Source organism: Schistocerca americana, unplaced genomic scaffold (assembly GCF_021461395.2).
Source record: "Schistocerca americana isolate TAMUIC-IGC-003095 unplaced genomic scaffold, iqSchAmer2.1 HiC_scaffold_179, whole genome shotgun sequence".
Taxonomy (NCBI): Eukaryota; Metazoa; Arthropoda; class Insecta; order Orthoptera; family Acrididae; genus Schistocerca; species Schistocerca americana.
This window is the reverse complement of record NW_025725883.1, coordinates 100210-107500: the sequence shown is the minus strand read 5'-3', so window position 1 is coordinate 107500 and position 7291 is coordinate 100210.

Here is a 7291-nt window from a genome sequence, read left to right as displayed (position 1 = left end):
AGCCTTGTGGGCATCCCTTGGTGACTGTTTTCTCTACACATCCGGCCCTGTTATTAACTACAACTGTCCTGTTCTTAAAATAGTCCACCATCAGATCATAGAGGTTACGTGGGCACTGGATTTTTCTTAGGCGTCTCATGACACTAGGCCACCAGAGGTTGTCGAAGGCGCCTGCTATGTCTACAAAGATAACCACTACATACTTTTCATCACATTGAACGTTGCTAAGGAGCTGCCTAATGGCCATTTCAGTTGAGGCACCTTTACGGAACCCAAACTGGTTTGGGGCCTTGAGCCCTGATTCGTCATACAACTTGTCAAGGCGATTTACGACTAGGCGTTCTAAGACCTTCGCTATGATAGGGAGCAGGCATATTGGGCGGTATGACTTTGGCTCATCCCTGGGCTTTTCTTCTGATTTGAGCAGAATGCACACATTACCCTTTTTCCACTCATCTGGGACCTTTCTTTCCTGCAGACAGCTGTTATATAGGTCCACCAGGAGATGGGGACTCGTGTGCCAGACCCTCTTTATTATTTTGTCATCAATTTCATCTGGGCCTGTCGCTTTGCCTGGTTTACAGGCCTTTATAGCAGTCCCTATTTCCTCTGGCGTGAATTCAGGGTCTATGTCACTGTTTTCGTAATCCTCGTTGGCCATCTTCACCAACTGCTGCTCGACAGTATCCTCATCTGCATTGTCATCAGGAAGCAGGCTCTGTAGCAATGACCTTATGGTCTCCTTCCATGTTATTGTTGTAGTCTGGTCTGTGACTTTTACGTTACTCAGTACATTTTCTGTGCCGCGTTTTGGCCGGATTACTTTCTTCACTATGGCCCAGGGGTCATTCTGATCACAGTCAGATACCCACTTTTTCCAGGTCTTCTCTTTGGCTTGGACGATTTCTCTGTTATATTTGTTTTTCGTCCTGTTGTAGTGCTGTTTTGCTTCTTCTGTAGCAGTGTGGTTGTTACTTCTCCGTGCTCGCTGTAATGTACGTCGTGCAGATATGGTGTCACGCCTCAAGTCAGCAAGAGTTGCACTCCACCATGGAACTGGGTTCTGCACACGAGTTCGCTTTCTCATGGATCTGCTGCAGGATTCATAGATAGCTTCCTGCAGTCTGGTAGCCATTCCATTTACACCGTTTGTCCCCTGTGGCCAGTTCTCTGTGGACTTGACAAGCTGTTTGTCAAAGATGGGCCACTTTGCAAAGTTTGTGTTATATGTCGCCAATTTCTCTGTCTCTCTCCTCCTTTGGGGTGCTTTGATATTGTATGTTATAGCCCTGTGGTCACTTGATGTCCATTCCTCATGAATCATCCAGTTGCACAGAGCTCTGGCTGCTGGGGGAGTACAGATTGTCACATCGATGTTGCTTTGTCCATTTGGGCCACAGTATGTTGTGAGGTCTGACATTTCGTTCATCACTATTAGTCCTCTTTGTGCGATGAAGTCTTCAAGCATTCTGCCCGCTTCATCTGTCATGGAACTATACCAGACTGGTGAGTTTGCGTTCGAGTCCAGTCCTACTATGACCGGTTTCCCTTCTAGCTGATCCAGGAGAGTGTCTAATTTTTGCAGGAATTCGTCTATAGGTGCCCCATATTGGCAGTATATACTGGCTATGTACATTTCCCCAAATTCTCCGTTAATGCTGGCGACAGCCATGTGGGTATTGCTGAAATTTGTCAGCTGCATAGCTGTTATCACTTGAGATCTGGTTGCTATTGCTGCCTTTGGTGGACCATCTTTAGAGTTGTACATAAGTTGGAAATCTGATGGATATCCACCTACGATGTTATTGAGACAGTAGGGCTCTTGGATCAATAGCACATCTATGTTTTCCTCAAGGATTCGGTGCGCCAGTTGGTCTGGAACTATCCTTGCTCTTTGCCCATTTATCTGTAATATTTTTATGTCTCTGTACTGTGTTCCTGTCTGCATTCTTCTTCCTCGTTGTGGCACTCCATTGTTGTTACTGTCCATAGTCAGTTCTACTGTTTTGTATTGTCTTGATCCTGATGTATTCTGGGCATGTTTTGTCAGTCACTGCGTGAGTATGCGGCTTCTTCGCACGCTTGCAGTTTGCACATTGGGCCTGTTGGTTCTTTTTTGTGCATTCTTTGAAAGTGTGTCCTGATTCTGCACAGTGGCCGCAGGTAGTTTCTGCATTTTTACACTTTGCTGCTGTGTGTCCATGACCCTGGCATTTAAAGCATCTGCTTATATTGTTATAGTCCTGCACTTTGTGAGAGGTGCAATTTATGTAGACGCGACCTTGTTTAGACAGACTGTTCCACACCTTTGTTGTTACTTCCAGCACTAGGTTTGCCTCCTCCCTGTTTCTCGGACCAGTCTTAAACAGTACCTTGGTACCCTCCATAACCTCCTCCCTCTGAATGTTAAGTCTTGCGAGGTTTCTCTCGTATAGTTCCATTTTCAATTCCTCCTCATTTGTGTTCCTCGGAACATCAAAGATTATTATCTTTGGGTTTCTCTTCTTTGGATCTGAGACTGTTAATCCAGATTGTGTTACTGCACCACACTTCCTGATTTTATCAACGTCCTGGTCATTAGGGACTTCGAGGACAATGCCATTTTCTCTGGTCTTCTTGCATCTTGATATGCGAACATCCTTCAGCGATGTTGAAATAAGGTTTCTTACAGTTTCTTCGACTTCCTCTCCAGTTTTCTGATAGCCTTCTGCTGGCTTGATCATTAGCACTTTCGAATGTTGCGTTTTCATGGGCTGTTGTTTAGGTGCTGGTTTGGCAGCTGCCTTGCTGGCATAGCTTTCGACCTCTGATGAAGCATTTGTTTCCAGGGTCTTCACGCACCTTAGCTCTGTTTTGAGTTCTAGGATCTCCATCTGATACTTCTTCAGTATCTGTTCGTATTCAGATAGCTTCCCTAGAATGAATCTTTTTTGTCCATTGTTTATCTTGTTTGTGTCATTAAAAATGAAGGCTTCCATCTCTTCCCTGATGTTCACCATTTCCTGGAGATCTGAGCATCTTCCTGAGTCCTCCTTGTCTGTGGTGACCACAGAGTTTGCACCAGGTTCATTTGCTGCTCCGAGACTCTCTTTGCTGAGCCCCATTTTGGGGCAGTTACTCTGGTACACTCAGTCCTTTAGGCCGTGATATCGCTATAGGGCGTTAATGGCTCATAGACAAGTCGATTCTCACCGCCCAACACACTATCCTATCTACTAAATGTGTTGCCTTTCTCAGACTATTTAGCAAGTGATGGAAAGCAAGATCATATTATAACTAGGGGAAGACTACACTATCAATATATTACCTAATAAGATTTTAAGATCTACTGTATCGGTAGAAAGCTTGCAGTTTAGTGCTCGTATGCTGGCTACTCAGCACACACAAGATTCCTTTCAAAACCTAAATGCCTAACCTATAGCACAAGAGACATCTTTAAACACTAAACACTGGTTTGAAAAGAGAAGGAAGTAAGCTACAGAATGATATTCACAATGGTTATCTGCTATCTGCTAAATACGTGGCCTAATCTATCATAGAATTACGAGATGTAACAATACATTTTGCACTGCTTTTTGCTACACTCGTGACTTAAATTTATGTCATTTTAGTTCCTCAGACTTATTTAGCAAGTGATGGAAAGCAAGATCATATTAGAACTAGGGGAAGACTACACTATCAATATATTACCTAATAAAATTTTAAGAGCTACTGTATCGGTAGAAAACTTTCAGTTTTCTGTCACTGCTCGTATGCACGCGCACGCTGGCTACTCAGCACGCACAAGATTCCTTATAGAACCTAAATGCACACACAAGATTCCTTTTAAAACCTAAATGCCTAACCTACAGCACAAGAGACATCTTTAAGTACTCAACACTGGTTTGAACTAAGAAGGGAGTAGGCTACAGAAAGATATTCACAATGGTTTTTTGTAGCTTTGGTAACGGCATGAATTTTGCCGATTACTGTATCCACATTCCGGCAAGCTGCACGGTACACACGACATCACTTCCACAGGCCTTAACCCTAAACTAACACAGCCAAAAACAGAAGTAACAACCTATCATCTACGGGAAAATTTGTTTCTTAAATAGTAGCGGGTAGCGGAAGGAAAAATCGGATGCGCACGCCTCCCAGCCGAGTGGTACGCACTGCTCCACTATTTTAATTTCAGTTACTAACTTTACAAGCCATTGGCACCGAAGAAGACATTATGTGATGATAGAAGGATCTTACGTACTAGAACAATATTTATACATATACTTTTGGTGAGTTGGCAGCGGCAGGGGGCAAATTTACGTGAACCCGCGATTAGGCATGCGGGTACTATCGCTCACACTGGACAAAAGTGGCTGCTGTTCGGCAAGTGCGAGAAAGACCTAGCCTTTTCTCGCTGGGGATCGAGAGGGTAATAAATGGACTTCTAGACAGTGCACATGGCATTTACTTTCAACTTATTCCTGTATTGGGTAACAAATTCTTAACCGCGTGAAGGACTGCGGACTATGACAGAATACAGAGGATATGTCTTAATCCATGGAGGGAAAATACTTCTTAAACTGCTCCATTTGAGAGGGGATTAAGCTGGGTACACGGCCCTGATGCTCGGTTTTTGCTCGAGAAGGCGCTGGCCCTGTTAATACGAGTGACCAGACACAGCGCGGCACGCGCGGCTGGACGGCAACGCGTGTGCGCGGCCGTAGGGAAAACCGATATAATTGTTAAATCTTGAAAGAGACACCCTAATTTTCCTACGTCGTCTGATGGAGCATGAGGACGTTTACAAACCGGTGGGCTCGGATTTTTTCCTCCGCCCGGTTTTTGGGTGAAAATCGGCAACTTCCGGTCGCCACGTGGTTACCACGTATTCTTCGCTACGATTGCCTGTAACTTTGAAACTAACAAAGGAAGAGACAGTTTTTTAGGCACTATCTGATAGAGAAAGACTCCAAGAATACAGCCGTGTGCTTGGATGCTAGCTAACCCCTTGCACTGGACGGATGGGAACGGATTTCTAAACACACGCGGAACGCGCGGAAGACAAAGGGCAGCTCATGACCACCAAAAGAGCAGTTCCTGGGAACAGTGGACCACTTTACCGTGCATTATCAACTGAAATACGGTTAATTACGCCCATTCAGTCCCACTCAGGTGGAAAAATCCCCGAAATTTAGGTACATCACGAGATTAGGAAAACATCGATAATTGGAGAAAAACGGATAAAAATACCTGTTGGATGATGCTGGTAATGCGTCAGCGACGTTGCACGATGTAGTCTGCGTCGATGAAGCACTTCACAAACACCAGAAACTCCATACATATACAGAAAAACACGGAAATTTCGAATTTCGAAAATGTCACGGCAACTAAAAAACGGTAAGAGCGACGGCAAAGAAAATTCTACACACGTTGTATGGTCACGACGCGAAGCACTGTGCCAAATTTCAGCTCGTTCGCACACGTTTTTCCCACCCAAAACGCCGAAAGAACGAGAGCGCACGCGAGGCTCGACCGCACGCGACGAGGACGCGGAGTAGATCAGTAGATAGGGACAGCGGGAATCTCGTTAATCCATTCATGCGCGTCACTAATTAGATGACGAGGCATTTGGCTATCAACAGCCGTCTTTATTCAAAATAATTTGAATAACACAAAATATATACATATATAGTACGTGGCAGGTGTTTGACGCCATGTCCGCCACCGAGGTGGGGACTTACAGGGCGGTACCACAAAATACAAGTATAAAACTAACATACACATATACATATATATCAGTGCGGAAGAATAACAACAAAGACACAAAATAAAGACACAAAGAAGAAAGAACAAAGACGGTTTATTCCTCCTGTGGATAGGCCCCAGGAGTCAAGGCGAAGAAAAATAACCAGCAGCCTAGCCGACGCCGACACGCTGCTTCGGGCTAGGAGCCGTCATACGCTCGAAAATCTTGTAACTCTTGCAGCAACTCTGTAGTGTTCTTGTGCTCAGCACCGCCAGTTCTCGGGGTCGGAAGCCTAAGGCGGCGAGATCCCTCGCCGACGCTGGAGACCATACACCCCTCCAGTTCAACGTCGCGGTGGACACAATCACCTCCTCAACGTCACGGTGCAGGTTGGAGATGGCACGCCGGATGGACGGCGTGTCGTAGTAGGCCGCCTTCTGGGAGTGACACCAGTCGAGCCGGAGGTGGTCTCCGACTATCTGGGCGTCGACCACGCGGGCGATGCCGTCTTTGACCGCCACCACGTCAGGCTTGCGGATGCCCTCAGGTGTTCGGAGGTGGGGCTCCACAGAGACATTGAAGCCCCTCTGCGCGAGTCCACGGGCGACATAACGCACTACAGCGTCATGGCGCTTGACCCGGGACCCGTGCGTCCTAAAGCAAGCCTGAAGTACGTGGTTGGCGGTCTCCACGGCCTGGCACCCCGCGCGGCATCTGGTGTCCGCCTCCCGCCCGCGACTGCGCCGTGCCTTCGTAGGGAAGGCGTTGATGCGGGCGCGGAGGGCGTCGATGTATTCACGCCCAGATAGCAGGCGACTGGTGTCGGCGACCCACTGATGTTGGCCACTGACGGCGGCAGAAGATGACAGTGCCGCACCGTCAATGGCGATGTGTAGGCGCGCCGCCCACATTTCCCCAACCTGCGTTGACGATTTGAGGAGGTGGCCCTCCCACATTAGGTGGCGCTCCAGCACCTCGATCTCACGCTGTACCTCATCCATGCCTACACCGTCGCAGGCTGGCCCTATCTTCTTCAGCGCCAGGAGACGGGACCGACGGAGGGTCGGACCCATCCATCGGCAAGATGGAATGCCGAGGCCCCCCTGGGCAACAGGAGCGTGGAAGTATCCCAGGGGGGTGTCCGCCGGAAGGCGGAACCATCTCCTGACGGCGGCCCGGATGGTAACGTCGGCCGACTTCAATGCACCCACCCGGGTGCGGCTGAGGGCCAGCCCGTGGTACAGGCCAGGGAGAAGTACGTTGGTGAGAGCGTGGAGGCGCTGTTGCGGCTTCAGCGGAGCTCGGGAGATGACGTCAAGCTGCTCCACCAGGTGGCTACGTGGATTGAAGACACAGCGACCCGCCGTGGAAAATTGCAGCCCCAGGTACCGGAAGGTTTCACCCACACGCAGGGCAGGCATGGTGGTATTGCCTGCTGTGAAGGTGACATTGCTGTCCACCTTCACCTTCTTCTCGCGCCCTGACGCGACTAAGGCGAGGGTGAAACACTTCCGGGCGTTGATCTGCAGCCCCAGGTGGGCGAGGGCTGCGGTAGCTGCGTCG